The 21,108-nt window shown below is 41.2% G+C and overlaps 1 non-coding gene across 1 annotated transcript; it reads left to right on the top strand.

Annotated features, from left to right (window-relative positions):
* On the top strand, positions 1–73 carry trnaf-gaa (transfer RNA phenylalanine (anticodon GAA)). Its single transcript has one exon. It is a non-coding gene; the product is annotated as a tRNA-Phe (tRNA).
* Positions 74–21,108: the final 21,035 nt, after the last annotated feature.

Genomic DNA, 21,108 nt, shown 5'->3' with positions numbered 1-21,108 from the left:
GCCGATATAGCTCATTTGGGAGAGCGTTAGACTGAAGATCTAAAGGTCCCTGGTTTGATCCCGGGTTTTGGCATTTTGTTTCATCGCGCCCTTTGTTCCTCTCTCCAGCGCCCCCTGGCCAAAGTGATGCTTCCCTTTCTCAGCCCGAAACGCAAGCGAGACACCAGCAACAATTCCTACAGGTTTCCGAAGTGTAGCGGTTATCATGTTTGCTTCACATGCGAAAGGTCCCCGGTTCGAGACCATGTGGAAACAACCTCTTTTTGCACGCTCCCTTACTTCACAGAGGTCTTGAGCCAACGGTCATTTGTTCCCAATGTATTTCCGGTGCCTTCATGCACTCTTGTACCAAACGCACGTTTGACGAAATGACAACCAAGGAGCCGAGAGGTTATTTCAGCATTTCGCAGCAATTCACCAGGGCCTAGCAGATACAAATGGGTTGTACAACTTTGAACTAGCAAATGTAAGAGGGCTAAGCCCCCTCTCTTTTAGCCCAGATTCGATCTGTCTCCCAGAATTACCTGGGCACACACACACACTGTCTTGTTTCTCCTACACGTATAGTGTAAAAATTAAGAACCCAGGACGAAGATGTGACACTCGAACAAACTCTTTATTATTTATCCTGTAACTCCGATCCAGTCACTATGACCTGTGACCCTGTGACCCTGAGCAACCGTTATTCCCCGCTCAGCCCTCCATCAATTAACATGCAGTTTCACTGCTGACACACACAAATATTACACCTTCTCCAGCTGTTATGAATCGCCTCTCTTCAAAGCCCGGTGTGTTTTTTTTTTTGGAGATGTTATATATTTTAGAAAGAGCACTGTGACGTCAGAGACACCAGCCAGAGCACCGGGATCAGAGAGCGAGATCCCGGGAGGCGCGTGGAGCGCACTGCGGAGAGTTATTGATCACTTATCTATCGACAACCTATTAATTCAACTGAAGAACTGTAGAATTAACGATTAACTTCACCGATTGGTGAGTACTGATTCTTTTCCCATTCTTGACCCTTTCCTATTATTTAGGAATTTAATCCTAGAGCTAGAGAATTATATTCCAAGTTGATAAATGTGTTTGAGTAACAGTTGAAATGCATTTTCCATTTGTTTACAAATCATAAGTATGGTAACCACGGCAACACGCGCCACGTCACTATGCCCGGCTAGGCATCTCGCTTTCGTCACAAAGAGCGGCGTGATGTCATGGACAGCTACTAATACTAATGCTAGTGTATTCCTGTTAATATTAGTGAGAGTACAACTGGTAGTTTTAATATTAATACAAACAATAAAATGATTAACTAGAAACAATCAGTTCTTGTTAATACAGCTGAACAGCTGTGATTTAAGGCCACAATTCCTGCTGGGCTAGCATGAAAAAATGTAATATAATGATATGACAGCATATTTTTAGAGAGGGACATATTATCTTCAGTAAAACTGCACTATCTCTTCACTCCCCTGTCTTTAGGAAATGGGCCTGTTTCGACAGAGCTTTACTGGAACTGCAGGTCAGACTGTGCAGTGAGTTTGTGGTTTGTGCAGTGCAGTGTGATGAGGTATACAGGAAGACACATGGGGGAGCCCAGTGCTCAGAGCTCTAGTGCTGTACAGAGACACATGGGGAGTCCAGTCAGAGCTCTGTTCCTGTACAGTGAGGCACACAGGGGAGCCCAGTGTTCAGAGCTCTACAGGGTGACAGGTCTTCTACCCACACAGCTGTCTCAGGGCTCTAACAGCTCTCTCAGTGTGTCTTTCAGGGGCTGAACAGGAGGGGCTATTCCTGTCAGAATGGAGGCTGACTCTCAGAGCTCCAGAGTCAGTATGAGGAGAAGCTCCCAGACCTGACTGCTGCCAGAGCCTCTGAGCCTGAGTGGCCATGAGCCCTGAGCTCCTCAGCAGCTGAGAAAAGCCTCCTGTCTCCTGTGGTCACAGTGTGGTTGAACACCTGCGCTGTCTTCATGCTCCTTCTCCTCTCTCTCCCACTTCCTGTCTCTCTCGCTGTGTGTGCTCTTATCTGTCCATCTCTCTCTCCTTTTCTCTCACTCTGACAGTCTGTGCAGAGTATCTGAATGGGATGTAACATTGATCGGCAAAGGAAAAGACTTCTCACAGGCAGAATAAAAAAATGTATCTCAGTCAGATTCACAGCTCAGACTCACACACAGAGCATTGGATCCCTCAGTACTTTACCAAAACTCCTACCTCCTGAACAGACAGAAGCTCATCTCCATCCTTCTCTTTATCCTGACAATCTGAGTTCTTCAGTTGAATTGTATTCTACATATTAAAAACAGGGTCAAAATGGGAAAATAATTTGTTCTCACCAATCAGTGAAGTTAATCGATTATTCTAAGGTTCTTCAGTTGAATTAATTGGTTGTGAGTATTGCCACTCTTACCAGTGTATCATGATTCTCAGCAGCAGCAGACCAATGGTTGTGTCTACAATAGTGACCAGTTGACCAGTCTTTAGCTCTGAGCAGTGGGACTCAGATCACACAGAAGATCTGTCAGTGTGTGATTCCACACCAGCCCTGGGATTCAGCATCTCCCACACATCTCTCGCAGACAGTCTTATAAAAATACAGTTAAACAGAGTGTGATAACAGTTATACAGTTAATTAAATCATCAAACTGGCTGAGGAGCGCTGGGCCACTGGACACGAGTTCCCATCGTTCCCCTGCAGGTTGCCATAGTGTAGCGGTTATCACGTTCGCTGTGTGACTCTGTTGGTGAAGCTCTAATGTGCCTAGTCCTGTAGGAGGAGCTTCTCCCAGACAGCACTGTCAGTCTCACATTGCCCATCCTCTCCCTGTGACACTGACACAAGGAGGGTCGGGACCTCGGTTTTCCACCTCCCCCCGAAGGACGGCGCCTGTTTGTGCAGCAGAGTGTCGCCATCAGGATGCTGGGGCATAAGAAAGCCACACAGACCGCAGGGTGAGCGCTCCCTACTGGTCCCAGTCACACCTCTTGCAGGAGCAGCAGCAACCTGAGCTTTTCCGGGGGGAATCTCCCATCCGGGTGCCGGCTAGGCTCACACCTGCTGGGCTGCCGTGGGTGAGCCCAGTCGAGAGTCGCAGGGTGAGATCTAGTCAGCGGGGAGAAACGATACAAGCGAAGGATTACTCGGCTCCCAGCACTTGAAAAAGACAGACAAATGACTCGTTCCCGCCGGAGCTGAATGTACCTGCATGTATCGTGTCGTCTTCTTCCCCTGCCCTGCTGTGTTTGCTGTATTGTCTTTGAAGCCGGCCCCCGAGACAAGACGGGCTGTTCCTGTGCCCCAATTAACACTTTACAGGTGCCATTCCCCGGCATTGTGGCCATTGTCGGTGGTCACACGCGATAAGATAAGGTGGAGGAGAGCGGGGCATGCCCAGCACCAGACATTCAAGGAGGGGGCTGTGCGAGGTGAGGTGAGGTGCGACACGCCGGAGCCCCGACGCTGCTAATGCGGAGCACTTGTTGAACTGGCATTGAAAGGACGTGTGCGCACGGAGCGAGCCTTCCCTGCGGCAGAGCTTGGAAACCTTCTCACCGCGCTGCAGGAGTTGTGTGCGCTGCCGAGAGAACAGCACAGAAGGGAGCAGGCTCTGGAGAGCGGGTAAGATCCGGAGCCTTGTGGGCAGGCGAGCAGGCCCGTTTTTTTTAAATTGCTGAAAAGGCTCCGGTGTTTGTTCGGTGTGTGGCAATTTACATCTCTAAAGATCAAACCTGGACTGTGAACACTGACTCTATCATGAAGAAGGCTCAGCAGCGCCTTTATTTCTTGAGGTGCCTCAAGCGATGGGGGATGCCAATACATGTGTTGGTGAACTTCTACCGCTGCACCATCGAGAGCGTCCTCAACAACGGGATCACCGTGTGGTATGGCAACACCTTTTCGCGAGAAAGAAAGGCACTGCAGAGAATGGTCAATATGGCCCAGAAGATCATCGGCTGGGGTCTCACCGAGATTAAACAGCTCTATGAGGACCGCTGCCTTGGTAGAATTCTGGCCATCACAGAGGACAGTCACCACCCCGGGCATGAGCTCTTCACCCCACTGCCCTCAGGCTAGAGATATAAGAGCATATGGACACTTACCACTAGATTCTTCAATAGCTTCTATCCACAAGCAGTGAGACTGGCAAACACATTTAGCCATCTCCCTCGGACCACACCTACACCATCACCATCTACCTCTTTATGATTTCTTATCTATTGCACATCTCCAGTCATTGTTTACACGTCTGTATTGTTTACATTCATACTGTCTACATGTTTACTTGCACATTGTCTATTGTTTGTTTGTACATTGTCTTGATGCACTGTTTGCACTTTGTCTTGTTTTTTACACTTGTTTTACAATCGAGAGACTTTCTGTAAGTAAGAATTCCATTGTACCAGTACCGGTTACATATGGCAATAAAGTTCAAGTTCAAGTTCAATGGGGTACCGAAGACTTGAAAAAGCTCTCGCATTAGATTCTGTTTTTGTTCTTTCCCAGATTTGTTTTTAATGTTATTTTTGTTTTGAAGTTGTTCCGTTAAGTATTTTTTAATTGTATTTTTTGTAGTCGTTAGACTACTACAGTGATTTACCGAGGTTCCCGGAAGGCTTCTCGCATTGTGGTTGTTGTGTTTTCGGGTTACAAGTATTTTTTTTTCTATTGAGAGGACCCCACACATTACTGTGGGACTAGTTAACTTAAGTTCTTACATTGTACCTGAAATTACCGCATAAACTACTACTCTGTTTTTCTTTTTTTTTAATAAAGGCACAAATGATGTTTTTTTTTCTTGTGGCTGATTGGCAATGTCCATACAACGGGTCATTGCTACGAACCTGGCTGCTGAAATTTGTCAGCAGCTCTGTACTAAACCTGTTCTCAATTGCAACAAACCTAAAATAACATCTGTTGACCATTAGATCTTACTGATGTAGGAGACTAACTTAAACCACCTCTTCACAGGGTTTAAGTAGCTCAGTAGTGGAACAGTCGATCGCTTTTGAACTGTTCTGTAGTGGAAATAATATGGTCACAAAGTAACGAACATACAGTATTCACCACTCGCTTGAAATATTTAGCTAAAATTGTTTTCTAGACACCACAACTATTCACAATGAATTTGATCAATACATGTCTTTATTAATAAAAGTGTTATTTATTAATAATTAAGATTAATGTAAACCTTTATTAGTAGCTGTATTACCGGTAAATCTGATGAGAATTCAGAACACGAGTCTCTTGCTCAGTAAACACGCTTTATCGTTTACTGAGCTTTCGAAGAACGTCAAAGTGAAAGACAAATTCACTATTTTCACTTTTTGTTTAAAGAACACTTTTATCACATGTTCTGCACTCCCGATGGTGTTTAGCGGTGCTCTTTTCTACACGCCTGATTTGAGGATCCCCAGCTAAAATATTTTTTACTTAACAGGCTAGATTTGAGCATCTTTACAGACAGCTGATTTAGAAGCCTCACATATGCAAATGGTGACACTTTATTTTCGCTCCACATAAGAAACTCATAAATCTTTGAATGCTTTCCTCTTCACCTGCAGCACTAGCATTTGTCTACAGTTTGTGGCATCTTTTCAACACAATATATTTCACCATGGACTGAAAGATCAAATGGTTTTGGCAAAAGATAAGGAGATCTCCTGGCCTGTAAGGGATCAAACCCACAACCGTGGAGTTATTAGAACGACATTCGATCCAACTGATCTTCCTGACCACATACACGTGAGGCTCTCTGTGCAGCATAAAATTTAATTTAGAGAATTATTTTTCCCTCTGAATTTAAACCCTCACAGTTATGTGTACTGGTTTCTGGAAATGGTGGATATGATGAAGAAGAGATCAGCCTCTGTGATGCAATATCAAGTGACACTGACCTTCTGTTATACTGTTCCCTGCTGCATTTTAACCTACTGGGGAAATGCTGGTATCCATGCATGTAAGGTTTCCTCCTTGTCAAATTATTTTCAAGCACATTTTTTGTTGTTGAAAATAAACCTTGTGGATTTCTATGTTTTCTTTTGTTAGTATCATCCAAATTGATACATTGTGCTCTGGCGATTCTTCAGATCATACCATTTTGTACAATACTGTATCAGTACTGTAGAACTCATATCATTAAAGAAAATAAGGCTTTTTTGTATATTTTATTATAATTGTATTTATATGTGGAAATATGTTATTTTAATATCGACATGTAAATTTGAAAAATTATTTCCCCCCCTAAAGGCAGGCAGCCTAACATTTTCAGCTGACAAAAATTATATGAATTTTTAAAGATCCAGACTGAAAGTTTATAAAATATTGTTATACACTATATGCTGCTGTTTTGGAAGTATACTTATTTTACAGGTGCAACTGTGGTTAACATTGCTGCCATGCAGTGCTGGCGCCCTGTGTTTATTTCCTGACCTGTTGTTCTATCTGTGTGGAGTTTGTATGTTCTCCCCATGTTTGTTTGGAGTTTCCGCCAGGTGCTTCAGTTTCCTCCCGCAGTCCAAAAACATTATGATATCATTTTAGGAAGTGAATTTCATGATCATAAGTTTTCTAATGTCATTTTGTCACACCTGTCAAAGTGTGAATTGTTTGAACTTTAATCTTTCCTGTCATTTGAACCCAGACGCCTTTGTAACAATCTGTAGTTAATATTTCTGCAGTTTTAAGTGAGGTAGCTATGCTGTATATTTCAATGAGCCATCCCTTCTTGCAGGACGAGGACCCTTAATTTCTCTTGATTTGTAGGGAAATGTAAATAACAGTCAGGATGTCTCATGTTGTGTCTGGATTTGTCCACAGTGGCTTTTCTCCTTTGTGTGGTCCAATGTATACATATTGATAACAAACATTTAAGTTTCCCTTTCCGCTGGGGTTGATATTTTCATTGTGAGTTGCCAAGAGCTCCTTCATTTTTAATTGATAGTTTTAATATCATAAATTAGACATCATAAGCACATAAAATGGTTCTAAAAAGTTTCTTGCAAAAAACCTATTAAAATTAATAAAAAATTGTTCCCATCAAAAGTGTTACATTCAGAATTTACATCAAGGAATGGTTTAATTTCTTATTTCTGAAACATCAAATTGTAGAAAGAAGAAAGAAATGGGATGTTCAAGCCTAACTTTTGTAAAACAGAAGCTGCAGGTACAGACATTGAGGAGAGTGTGGAGTGAAGTGGACTCAGGTCACAGTGTCAGTGTGGATCCCATCCCTGAACAACCTCACCCACACTGAGTCCCCTGTCTGTAGTCCCCTTTACCTGAAGTGGGGTCTCCCTCAATGTCCCCTGGATCTCTGTATCCATAGGGTGTCTCATCAGAGAGGACTCTCCCTGTGAACAGACGAGCAGGTCAGTAATGGCTCTGACCCAGATTGGCCTGTCAGATACCTCTTCTCTCCCAGTCAGTATTTATTTGCTGGTGTGAAATTAGGTTGAAACTAATGACAAAGGTTAGTCCAGGTTGGTACAGGGTGTACTCCTGCATCTTATTTATAATAACTCACCTGACAGCATCTGGACTCTGGGGCACACTCTTTTTCCAAAACTCTCCACCTCTCCATCTTCTCCTTCAATTGTTGCTTCTCCAAAACTCTCCTCCTTTCCTCCTCCTTCTTCAGCTTTGCTTTACCTCCTTTTCACAAACTCTCCTCCTCTCCTTCTCCTCTTTTGCTTGTTTCTTCTCCTGCTTCTCCAACAGTTTCCTCCTCTCCTTCTTCTCCTTTGCTTATTGCCTCTCCTCCTCTTCCCAAAATCTCCTTCTCTCCTTTTCCTCCTTTGCTCGTTTCTTATTCTCCTCCTTCAGCTGCTTCCTCCTCTTCTCCTCCTGAGCTCACCTCCATTCCTCCTTCTCCTTCTGCCTCCTCTCCTCCTCCTGCAGCAGGCGTTTCTCCAGCCCCCGAGCGTAGGCCTTCCACCTCTTCTGCTCCTTCTTCTCCCATCTCACCTCCTGCTTCTGCTGCTCCCTCCTGTTCTCCTCCGCCTTCTGGGCACGTCTCCGCTCCTCCTTGTTCATGGTCCTCCTAATTGCATCTGCTGCCTTGGTGCGTCTTCCTCCGCTGCTCCTCCTCCTTCTCCCGTTTCCTCTTCTCCTTCTCCAGCATCTTCCTCCTGTCCTCTCCCTCCTTTCCCTCCTTCTCCCATCTTCTCTCCTTCCTCCTCTTCTCCTCCACCTTCATCCTGTCCTCCTCCAGCTTCCTCTTCTCCTTCTCCTCCTGCACCTCCTTTCTCCGATCCATCAACCACCCTTCCAGCTTCCGCCTCCTCTCCTTATCCCGCTTCTGGGTGTTCAGGGACCGGTGCCTCCCAACCCGGACATTCCTGACTTTCTCCACTGGTACCATTGTCCTTTTGCCCCCTTGCGGCTCCTTCCATCTCTTCAGCTCTGTAGTGTTGCTCTTATCCTCATCGACCCCGGAACAGCACAGCATCTTGGTGAAGGAATGGGAGGAGCTGACCTGCTTTGAGAGAGAGGAGTTAATATAGACACACTGACTGGACACTCCAGTACATTAACACTGCACTGAGAGAGAGGGGTTAATACAGACACACTGACTGGACACTACAGTAAAGGTTCACTCCTCATCTCTCCTAGAATCACAGGAGCTACAGGGTCCTCCAGGTGTCTCAGCACCTGTGTTCTGACTTTCAGCAACTCTGGAGGCCTGTCTTCAGGACTTGGACCTTCCTGACTCTCCTGATTCCTCTGCCTCTTCTTCCTCTTTTTCTTAGTCTTCTTCACCCAAGCCTTCTCATGGGAGGTGATGGGAGAGAGGTGAGGGATGGGTCTGGGGACAGGCAGCTGGCTGGACAGTGAGGCAGTGACCTGGGGCAGGTCAGTGTCAGGATTAGAAGAGGTGGACATGTTGTCCTCTTCATTTTTTTCAGGGCTGACTTGGAAAGCACGCCTCTTTGCACTTGGACACTGAAGACAGACACAGGTCTTTGCTGTTGGGGTCAGTTCTTCTTATTCTTAATATACCCTCAGTATATGCATTGTGACTGTAATAAGAGTCTGCACAGTTGACTCTACACAAGGACAGAGGGGGCAGCATGGAGCAGTCGGCAGGGAGTTTAATGATCTCAGCGGCGTCACAAGTGAGTGTAGAGGGAGGGACCAGGGGCACCGAGGTCCAGGAAAGGAAGGGGTGGACAGCTGGTTCTCTTTGAAAGCCTTGTCCACCTGGATAATGGGCTGTGGAGGCTGAAGACACACAGGAGACCTTGGTAATGGAGACACCCTTCACTTCTAATTCTGTACGCACTATAAGGTCCACATGCACTGAGTTTCACCAGGTGAGTCTGCACAGTTTGTCCAATAAGATCCTGGACAAGTGTGTCTGTACAGTTTTTTTAAGTGTTTGTACAGGGGTGAGTCTATACAGTGTGTTTAATAAGAGTCTAAACAGGTCTGTTTATATAGTGAGTCCTAATAAAAGCCTGTACAGTCTATACAGTCTATACAGTGCGTCCTATAAGAGTCTGTACAGGTGAGTCTGTACAGTGTGTCCAATTAGAGTCCATACAGGTGAGTCTATACAGTATGTCCAATAAGAGTCTGTACAGGTAACTCCACACAAGGATTCAGGTTCTGTTCGCTTCTCACCTGTCCCGGAAGCTCAGGAGCTCTGACACTCCTTAGAGGAGGGAACTTAATGGGGGCAGCATGGCGCAGTCAACAGGGGTTTCTCTGAGCTCAGCGGGGTCACAGGTGATCGAAGAGGGAGGGCCCAGGGGCGCCAAGATCCAGGAGAGGGAGGGATGAACAGCTTGTTTTCTTCAACAGCCTCGCCCACCTGGATCGTGCGTCTCCTGGGCTGTGGAGACTGAAGACACACAGAAGACCTTTCTGTTCCTGCCGAGTCCCACAACAGGTCAAACTGTCCTAAGACTACTACAAAGAGAAAAAATAAACCTGCTATTCACAGACCTCAGCTACAGGGACTCCCAGGTAATTCTGCAGGATGAGGTCAACGTCAATGTTGGCTGCAGCCTGGTGGAAGCACTTGTTCACCTCGGAGAACTCACACCTGACCTTCGTGTTTTCAAAGTAGGACTTCAGTGTCTCCACCACCTCTTCGTAGTTGTCCTGCTTCATGATTCCTGTGCCCTGGAAGGGAAAATCCTAGGAAAATGGGGAGAGAGAATCAGGTAAGATGTCCTGACCATGTCTGCAGTCGTCAAACCAAACCTCCATTATATGAGCTTGTGTTGTCTGTTGTCTTCACTGTTTTAATTTTGGGATTTGGTAAAATTTCTTATCATATCCTCTGTGAAACTTCACTAACTCAGTAACAACTCCTGTACCAGAGAGAGAGAACAAAGACAGTGAATGATCATCATCATACCTCCACAGCGCCAGACAGGAGATGCAACCTAGGGTTGAAACTGTGGTATCTCTAAAGCCAAAAGAGAGAGAGATGGGGTGTCACCCCGCTGTTGCCATCGATGACCAAGAGTCTCACCACCCACTCTATGATGCCCCCTAGCGGTGATCTGTAAGCGGTGTGTTTTTCAGCCACCCACTTGAAATAACAGCAGGCTGGTGTCCCAGCCCAGCTCCTGTCTCTCTCCCCTTGGATCTGGGAGATTTCCAGGTTGAGTGGGGTGATGCAGATATCTTGGAAAGCTGAGGGGTCAGGAGAGTCACCCCAGCCCCTGTACCGCCCCAATACCACAGTGTAAACTGGACAAGGGGAGGGGTTTCAGTGACTCACTAATCCCACATATGGATATAATTATAATCCCCTCCACCACCACCAATGTGCAGCATCCACCTGGATGATGCGACGGCAGCCATAGTGCGCCAGAACGCTCACCACACATCAGCTATCAGTGGGGAGGAGAGCAGAGTAATGTAGCCAATTCATAGAACACCAGTATTCCATTTCTCCCTAAACATTGTAAGCTTCGAAGTCTTTAACTAACGTGATACCGGAGTCAACAAGCATACTTTTAGAATTTGATTAAAAGGGAATATAATATGGAATTTAATAACGGTATTATTATATCCGTGTACTGCGGCAGGGCTGTGTAGGGCTGTTTCGCCTGCCTGTTCATGCGAGCTGTCTTGTAGCCTACTGGTCTAGGTGCGTGACTACCAACTGGCAGGTTGTGTGTTTGAATCCAGCTGGTGCTGGACCTTTCGGTTTTATTTTATTTTTTTTTAATCGCGTAACATAAACATATTACCGTATGCAAACTGTACTGTATACAATATGTAAATGTATATTTAATGTCTTAACTGTGCCCATTTAAGTATTGAATATTCATATCTAATTTTACCACTGAAGGGAAATCTTAACATAAACATACAGTATATGGCTGGTCTCGGTACTTTAAAGAAAAAAATACACACCAGTATTCCATTTCTCCCTAAACATTGTAAGCTTCGAAGTCTTTAACTAACGTGATACCGGAGTCAACAAGCATACATTTAGAATTTGATTAAAAGGGAATATAATATGGAATCGCGTATCTCAAGAAATTAATAACGATATAATTATATTCATGTTGCAAAAGAACTGCAACGGACATAAAAACTCCCTTGCTTTTAACAGAGCGTTCCATAATTTCTAACTACGAAAATGCCAGGTGAAAGGATTTGTAAACATATTTTGTTAAAGCAAGTCAGTTTTTTCAGCAACACATAAAATACATTTTTCCAAGAAAGTTTAGCCTTTGTCACTAATGAAACCACTAAATAAAGACATAAATATAGAAATCTTAAGATTTGTTTTATTTAATGTTGGTAGCAGGATGAACTGTCAGAGTGTATATTTTGTCGCAAAGTTGCTGCAAGATGTTAACAGTGAAAAAGGTATTTAGAAATGAGTTATTTCAAGATGAAAAAGAAAACATACATGAAACATGGTTTCATTACGACCAGAATCGGTCTTGAGATATTTTTAACTTGATTTACAGTATTTGAGAGGTATGTCTTAACACCGATACTACAGTGCTTAAGTACTGCTCACGTATATGTTTCTAGGTTTATATTATGCATTTCATACGGTCAAATTACTTTTGAGCAACTAAAAAGAAGCGCAAAACGGTATGCGTTTTAGTTTCGTTTTGTGCTGGAACCCGTGGATTGATTAGAGATATCAAGTACATGCAAGTCATTTTTTAAATGTTGTAGTTTGTCTTGAAAAAATGTTACGAGTACATCATCTATCAACAATTACACAGGTTCTTTTTCCATATTGCGGATTTTGGTTAGGTATTATCAAATCCAGTGGCGCTGTATATTAGTTTACTGAATCCCATGTCACATGGTCTGTGATTGAAACCTGTAAAACCGGTTTAATTTGTCACAGCCAGCACTCTTCAGGTGTGAGGGTCTTCTGCTCAGAATGAAACGCTAAAATGTTTGTGTATATTCTAATGGTAGTGGGGGCAAGATGTGTGGGAACAGGTTTGGTTGAAATTGCATTGGAGATCTATGTTCTTCACACCTGAAACATTTTCTCTGAAAGCATGTTCTTCGCAGTTTAACCGATCTTGTTACAGCATGTTACAGTTTACTATTATTAACCATATTAATTTTAAGTGCTTAATGTAAAATCTTGTAAAAATATATTTTCATTGTTCAAATATACATTAAGTCTGACTATCATATAAAAAGTTAAATACAAAACTAAAGAAAAAATAGGGTTAAATAGGGTTAAATATAATTAAATATAATTCAAAATATTTTGCTAACAATGTTAACTGTTTATGAATAATAAAATGTATTAACTAAGTAGGATGGCACAGTTGTTAGTATGTTTTTTGTTTTGTTTCTTTTTCATACATTTTAGCGTTTCATTTATAATTATATTTAATTATATACGTGATTCCATATTATATTCCCTTTTAATCAAATTCTAAAAGTATGCTTGTTGACTCCGGTATCACGTTAGTTAAAGACTTCGAAGCTTACAATGTTTAGGGAGAAATGGAATACTGGTGTGTATTTTTTTCTTTAAAGTACCAAGACCAGCTATATACTGTATGTTTACGTTCCAAAATTAATATCGTTTATGGCCTTCACACGCGTTACAGTATGCTCCTATTCTTTTTATGCTCAGCTACTAAGATTTCCCTTCAGTGGTAAAATTCAATATCTACAACGGGCACAGTAAAGACGTTTACAGTAAGTCTTTCTACAACAGACCAACGTACCACGAGTGCCCCTGTCGGTCAACCAATCACGCACCGCGGTACCCCGTGTCATCTTACCTGCGGTACGTGTCTGTACCGCTCACTTTGAATGGCTGCATCTGTACATGTAAAACGCTTAAAAGCGCTTTTTACATTGACTTGTGCTCTTTCTTTTCTGCTCCACAGGAGTATGCTTTATAACGCATTAGTCTGTGAAGTAAACATTATTTTTTGTTTAATGAATTTCATTCCTCGGTTCGTCATTCTCCTACTCCTGTTGTTATGAATCGCTTCTCTTAACAGCCTGGTGTGTTTTTATTTTGGAGATGTTATATATCTGTAAGAAAAGCCCCCCCTCATGCTGAGGTTGTGGTTTTGAACCTCACCTGGAGCAGTATTGTCTGTGTCTTTAGCTACTGAAAGCAACTGACGAGTTTAGGTGCTGGAGATGAGGTTTAAATTAATTTGGAAGAAACAAATAAAGGTTTATTCTGTATCACACCCAAAGAATGCTCCTCTGCTGTAATGTGTTTCCTTCTCGTTTCAGCATGGAATAAGTAGTTGCAAGAAAATCAGCCGCCTGAATAGGGACCCTGAGATGAGAAGTTCAATATTCTACTGACTGGACTATTCCCGTCTACTCAGTTTCTTTCTCAAACAGCTTTTTTCAAGAAATACTTACAATTTGTGAAAATTGAAATACAATCTTGCTTAAAAATGCAGATTATTTTTTCCCAAAAACTATAAATGGAGTCTCTGTGGTACAATTGCTTAGTGTAGTCAGGTCGGGACTAAAATTAAAGTAAGGTGCTGGTTCAAGCACAACCAGGCTTGCCTTTCTCACTGATCCAACATGAACATCAGCTAGACAAAAAGTGGCATGTAATGTTTAATACCTTATTGATAATTGGAGGGAATACATATGCTTTGCATGTATCGAATTACAGCACGTAACAACTGAGTCGATATCACCGGGCAATTATTTTCTTAAAAAGATATTAAAAAGATATCACCGAGATATCTTCTTAGACGAGAGGAGCACAATGCAGTACCAAAAACTTGAAAAGCTCTCACAGTTAGATTCTGTGTTTTTGTTATTTCCAAGATATGTTTTTAATGTTCTTTTTCTTTATGTTTTCAAGTTTTTTGTTTGTTTTTATAGTTGTTCAACTACTACAGGGATTTACCTATGTTCCCAGAATACTTCTCCTTTTGTGGTTGTTGGATTTTCAGGATACAAATATTTTTTTTCTATTGATAGGACCCCACGCATTACTGAGGGACTAGTTAACTTTAGTTCTTACATTTTACCTGAAATTACCTCAATAACTACAACTCTTTTTTCTATATTTAACTACAGTTGCTTTCCAGACACCACAACTATTCATGATGAATCTCATGAATACATGTCTTTATGAATAATAGTATTATTTATTAATAATTAACTTTAATGGATATCTTTATTAGTAGCTGTATTACAGGTAATGCATGTACAGCCTTTAATATGCGATAGTGAATTTGCAGGTATCTTGGGGAGGGAAGAGAACTGAAATTAAAGAAATACATATTTAAAGGGGGTGCAAGTCACCCCTGTCACATCTGAGTGTTAACTGAATAGATTTGTGGTATTATTTATTGTGTTTTAACTCTATACTCGTGTTTCTCAGGAGACAGCAGAAATATTGAAGATTTGTGGCTAGAGAAAAAAGCGTAAACTTTATAGGCAAATGTAAGGTTACGTTAAAGAAAAAAAAACTTAGTCACCTTTTTCAACGTGATTATTTAAGACAGTTTTTCTGAACAGTATGTCTTCTCATATCTGTGGCTGTGGTCCAACAATAACAGTGGTGAAACAGGCGGAATGAACTGGAGACTCATCCAGTCGATAGTAAGGTTGTGTAGGACCGCACAAAATAGGTGACAGTGTTGAGTAGCGTGGTTTAAACGCTTCATGAGCCAGGCAGGAATCGAACCTAAAAACTTCTGATCCAAAATCAGACACGGTATCCATTGCACCACTGTCCCTACTATCCTCTTACTCAACTGCACTACAGTGAGCTCAGAGCCGCTACTAGTAATACATCGCCCCGGTCAACATGGTCTCAATTAGATTCACGTGTTTTGTACGTGTCTATAATTACTACGTCTTTCGATTTGTCTGGTTTAAAAAATGTCTCTTTTGTCTCTTCAGACAAAGAGTTTATGTGTCTCCCTGAAATTCACACACGAGGGAAGTCACAAGAGGAAGGAAAGATATCGCGTTTTAAAAGAATCCAGAGTGGAGACGCCGGCAATTGAAAACGACGCTTCATAGAGCACGCTACCACTGAACTAAACTCCCGATAGCGAGTCTTTTCCGCAGGTCTTTAATTGTGTTAGGAAGAGTGAACGGTCAACAGTGCACATTTTAAAGGTCAAAGCAAGACAATCAGACGTGAGGATAGATCAGAACAGGAGCCTCTGCTTCTCTGTTTGCTGAGCTTTCGGTGAACGTAAAAGTGAAAGACAAATTCGATATTTTCACTTTTTAATTAAGGAACAAGAAAACACCATCCTTCGAGCCAGATTCAAAACAGCGACATAACAATCGCCCGCTGCTTTTTGAAACAGTTTTACACTCTAGCAACTGAGCTATGGAAAGGTCAACTCAAAACCCACACGTTTTGTCATACGCGTAGCCCAATGTTGTGTAGTGTTTCTGTTTATTTAAATCCCAGTTCGACATCAAATACTCACTCCCATAGTCTCTTTTAGTAGAAAAAATGGACCAGGATTCTACTGTATATTCTACCAGAGATCTTACAAAACGTTTGAAGGGATATCAGTGCAGGCCGAAATTGACTCTTTTTCTAGTGGGATCAGGATCATACAAAACCTTTCTTTTGGATTGAGAAGAGGATCATGGTGACACTCAAATCACCTGTCTTTGTTTCTTTTGAGGACTAATGGATTATTGAGGTGTAAACATCGGTTCAAATCAAAACTCCGCTACTGCAGTTGCTTCTTGGAGAGTTTCTTCAAATCTTTCAACTGAACGTCGATATCTTGGGATATTAACCATGATATCATACAGAGTGTGGTTTTCTTTTGATCGAAAATTGTAATAAAATATGAGCCTCTTTTACCTTTGTCTTGGATGTTTTGCAATGTATAATACTTTCCCGTGCATCCTCAGATAAACATTATAAATACCACAAAGTTACAATATATGGAATAGCATTTACTTTTACATATATTTTAAAATTTACTCTTATTTAAAGCTACATTTAGTGCTAGGTAAAGATAACGTTGCTAATCATGATGTAGTAGAAATGTAAGATGAATTGATAGCTGTCTGAGCTAAAAAAGTCCTAAAATGCCTCCTGTAACAGGCAAGGACTCATAGCAAGATTCAACTCCAAACGTTGCTATTGCTTTGTGCATTATGTAAACACGACCCGTTTCAGCTTCTGGTGAGTGCAGTTTTTCCAAATTGAAATTAACAAGAACATTTTTCAAGATGCACCATGTCCCTAAATCGATCATCAGGACTACTATTACTATCAGGTGAAAGCAGTACAAAACATAAATATAACCTAAATATTAAGAGACTATTGTCTGTCCCCTACTGCTGTAAGCCATGTTCGGCCAACGCTAGAAATATTACTGCTCTACTACAGTAGCAAAAGTGCACAAACCCGACTTAGAAATGGATCACAAGTCAAAAGCTCTAGATGACAAGGATAGGATTCAAACCCACATGTGGAGAACACAACGGATGAGCAGTCCATCACCTTAACCAATCGGCCACCTCGTCAAGAAAGCCAGTCTCTTCAGACATGCGTTGGCACGCTCAAGATCATCTTTCTTCATTCTTGATGGTCGTTTTCCTCTTCCACCTGCCATTTCACTATTTTGCTTGAGTGATGTCAATCCAACAGGCGTGTCCTGTGCTTCAGTGGTGAGTATAGAGGACACCCTGTTGTACACGGAAAGCACATTGATCTCCTTGGACATGAAAAGTGCCAGATAAAAGCCATTTCTCATCCTCTCTCTTAGTATCGGGTCTGCTAGTGCATGAAAAGGAGGCAACTTGCTCAGCGAGCAGGCTCAGCGCACACCGAACGCAGATGTCTCAGAGCGGTGTGTCTAAGCGGCTGTAAGAATAGCGCTCTGCCGGCGCCGTGGTTTAGCTGGTTAAAGCACCTGTTTAATAAAGAGGAAGTCCTGCGTTCAAGTTCTAGCGTTACCTTTCTTCCTGTCTTGTTTTACAGAACAGATCATTTGGGACACTCACATAGGGCTTGATTTGGTTTAATACATGTATTAATTTCCTTTGTGGAACTTTTTTAAATCATATATCTTACGAAAGATGAAATGTGAGCGAATTTTTGTGTGCACCAAAAGTATGTAAATGGAAAAAAAAACGGCGTGAAAGCATTTCTGTGGTGCATTTGGTTGGCGTGTTTGGCTCTTAGCCCAAAGGTGGGTGTTTTGAGCCCACCCAGGGACGCACTTCCTCCCATAGTAAACATCATCACCACAGATATATAATTTGTCCGCAAAACCTTAACTATTTTGATATTTGCAGTAGTAAACAATTGAGGGTTGGTCAGAGGTAAAGACTGCGGTAGAGTCAACATTACCGGGAATTTCCAATAATTACCGACAAGGGCAACTTCCAAGCAGATAGTATTCACCCACGGAAATTTGTTCCAATGGGTGGCGGGAGAATTCACTTATAATCCCGTTGCATCCTCAGCTAAAATAATTTAAAATACAATGCAAAATTATCTGAGAACTTGATAAGCAAAAACGACAGATCGCCGGAGTTATATTTTAATATTTTTGTATATTTACCTTAATTTGAATTCTAAATGTTAACCTAGTGCTGTTCAATATAATGTAATTTTATTGTACTTTTAAAATATTTTAGCTGAGGATGCGAGGGAGGATATTACACATTGCCAAACATCTAAAATAACTGTAAAAGAGGCTGGCATTTTAATAAAACAGGCGATCAAAAGAAAGCTACAAATAGCCCAGTGGGCAAAAGACGTATAATATACGTCTATTAAACGCATACCTTAGACGTCTAAATGTGGTCTACAATTCGTCTAGAATGAAATTCTAATATACGTCTAAAGTTATACGTCAATTATATGTCTATGTTTAGACGTTCATTATACATAAATGGTTGGAGTTCTATTATACGGATACATTTAGAGGACTATTATACATATATGGTTGGAGTTCCGGATAACTTTAGAGGACTATTATATGTATATGGTTAGAGGTCTATTATACGTATAACTTTAGAGGTCTATTATACGTATAAGGTTAGAGGTCTATTATACGGATAACATTAGAGGTCTATTATACGTATATGGGTAGAGGTCTATTATACGGATAACATTAGAGGTCTATTATACGTATATGGGTAGAGGTCTATTATACGGATAACTTTAGAGGTCTATTATACGTATATGGTAAGAGGTCTATTATACGGATAACATTAGAGGTCTATTATACGTATATGGGTAGAGGTCTATTATACAGCAAAGATAGATTTTATAGGTGTAGAAACAAGTAAACCAAGCCAATGATTAGGTTTAGAAATTTATTCTGAAAATACACATTCACACCTGAAACATATGTATTTCAAATTATCCATTGTATACAATCAATCAACAATCAACATATGGGCAATAATCATAAAAAACACAACTAGTCTTAAACTTCAGCTACAAATTCTGGTAACATGGCAATATACAGTATAGTAATGACAAACACAAAACTAATTGCATTAACACAATAACTCAAAACCACATTTTGATTCAAATATACATTTTAAAATGTACAACTTCTATATTTCCAAGAAAAAAAAATATTACAATGGAAGTTAAGACTATTTTTGTCCACTATTTGCAAACCCTGTCTAATTGTCCTAACAGTTAGAACCAAAAACCTATTATTTTCAGTGTCCAGATCTCCTGGCTTCCTGCCTTGCATATGCATTCTTCAAGTAACACATTGCGTGCTCCTTTATTTCTTTTTCTGTTGATGTAGGGTGGGACTTCAGCACCACAGCTAGGAGAAAATTATATAATATTACTTCCCAAATAAATGATGATTAATATCTTCTTTAGTATAATCTAAAAAATGAACGGTTTTTTAAGCTCAAAGCTGAAATAAATGTATAAAATTTGGCTTGCATCATAGCAGTTGAGCAATAAAGTCTGTCCTAATTAAAGAGTACCCAAAGTTTGAAAGTACAACATAGAATAAGAATAAGAGAAACGGCAAAACGATTTTGTGTCATCTTCCCCATTCACACTATTTTATGTGCCATTTATTTGCTTATTCACGTACTATTTTAATCAAAATAATATTAAGAAAGATCTGTATGTATTCAGATAGTATTATTATTGTTCATACTTACTCGTCAAAAGAGGATTGCTGAGATATTTGCGGATAAACTTCTACGTTTGAAAAACGTGTCCAAAATGGTGACCAACGAATACTAGCAATGCATTGTGGTATATAACCGGAAAATATGCTGGGTTCGATATTTTCTCAACGTATGCGTTTATTAATGTTGTCGATATTATGGTTGAAATTTAACATTGATAATACATCGCGGCTATGTGCCCCCTGCTATGAGCTGATGTGCAATTTTAACGCATGCAGTTAGTAAGGATCGGTCACTGTTGTATGGTATTATATATAATGACATTATGGAATAGGATGGGGACAGGCCTGGCATCACGGGGGGAGGGGGGAATGTCGCCCCTTCAGTTTTGGGCAAAAAGATTTACCTAACTTAATTTGCGCCCTAAAAAAATAGTTGTACTTTGTCAATGGTCAGACAACACTAAATGACACGAACAGTCACTCAGTCTGTTTGATGGGCAGGAGGGCTATCGTCCAGGAACTGCACATATCAGTGTTGTTATTGAGTGTCAACATTACGATCCTGTTTGCTCAGGTGGACCGATTCCTTGCAGTAGTTTATCATTATACTTAAATCGTTATATAACTAGGACTAGTTATAGCAGTCTGTGATTTCTGTTGGTTTTACAACATTTTTTTCTTAACGATTCAGAACATCCATGTAGCTGCAAAAATGAACGCTTATGGTACTTTTCGCTCCAGGCAATACAAACCGTGAGAGTGACGAAAAATGTGAAACTGAACTTCATCACAAATACCAGATTGCTAGTTGTATCTTCTATCATGAAGCACTAATCAATGGCATAGCTGCGAGATTTCATTTGGGTAGCTGCACCGTACAGCTCCGTTTCAACCGAAATATCACCCCCCCTCAGAATTTCAGACGCCCCCCAACAGATTTTTCCCCGGGCACCGCGCACTGATGGGGGACGGGGTGTCCAGGAAATGGTATCAACTTTTGTCAAGAAAATAAAAATAGAAACTCTATAGGCACTCAAACATTTTACTGTTTTTTTTCAGGCAGGTGGCAAGACCCCCTCCGCAAAACCCTTGTATGCCAAGCTGTGGGCATTGATTCGTCGAATATACGTATATTTACGGCGAAAATACGGCTATACATATATATACGTCGCCTCGACGTATAATCAACGTCGAATTGCAACCGTAAAATCAACGACATGAATAAACGCATATATAACGTCGAAAACACATCTAACACAGTGCCTGAGGCTTTTTACTGTATCGTGTGTGCCGCAACTAGGAGTATACGGCACTCTGCACAGTGTACGAAGTAAATTATTTTCGCAGTAATTAATTTATTATATTTATTACTATATTTATTATACACGTGTAAATTAATTACTGCGAAAATAATTTGCAGCTACATGGAGGTTCTGAATCGTTAAGAAAAAATTGTTGTAAAACCAACAGAAAGCACAGACTGCTATAACTAGTCCTAGTTATATAACAATTTAAGTATAATGATAAACTAAATTATCAATGTTAAATTTCA

This window comes from Lepisosteus oculatus, chromosome 14, assembly GCF_040954835.1.
Source record: "Lepisosteus oculatus isolate fLepOcu1 chromosome 14, fLepOcu1.hap2, whole genome shotgun sequence".
Lineage (NCBI taxonomy): Eukaryota > Metazoa > Chordata > Actinopteri > Semionotiformes > Lepisosteidae > Lepisosteus > Lepisosteus oculatus.
The sequence above is the reverse complement of the archived record's forward strand: the minus strand, read 5'-3'. Positions and strand labels throughout refer to the sequence as shown.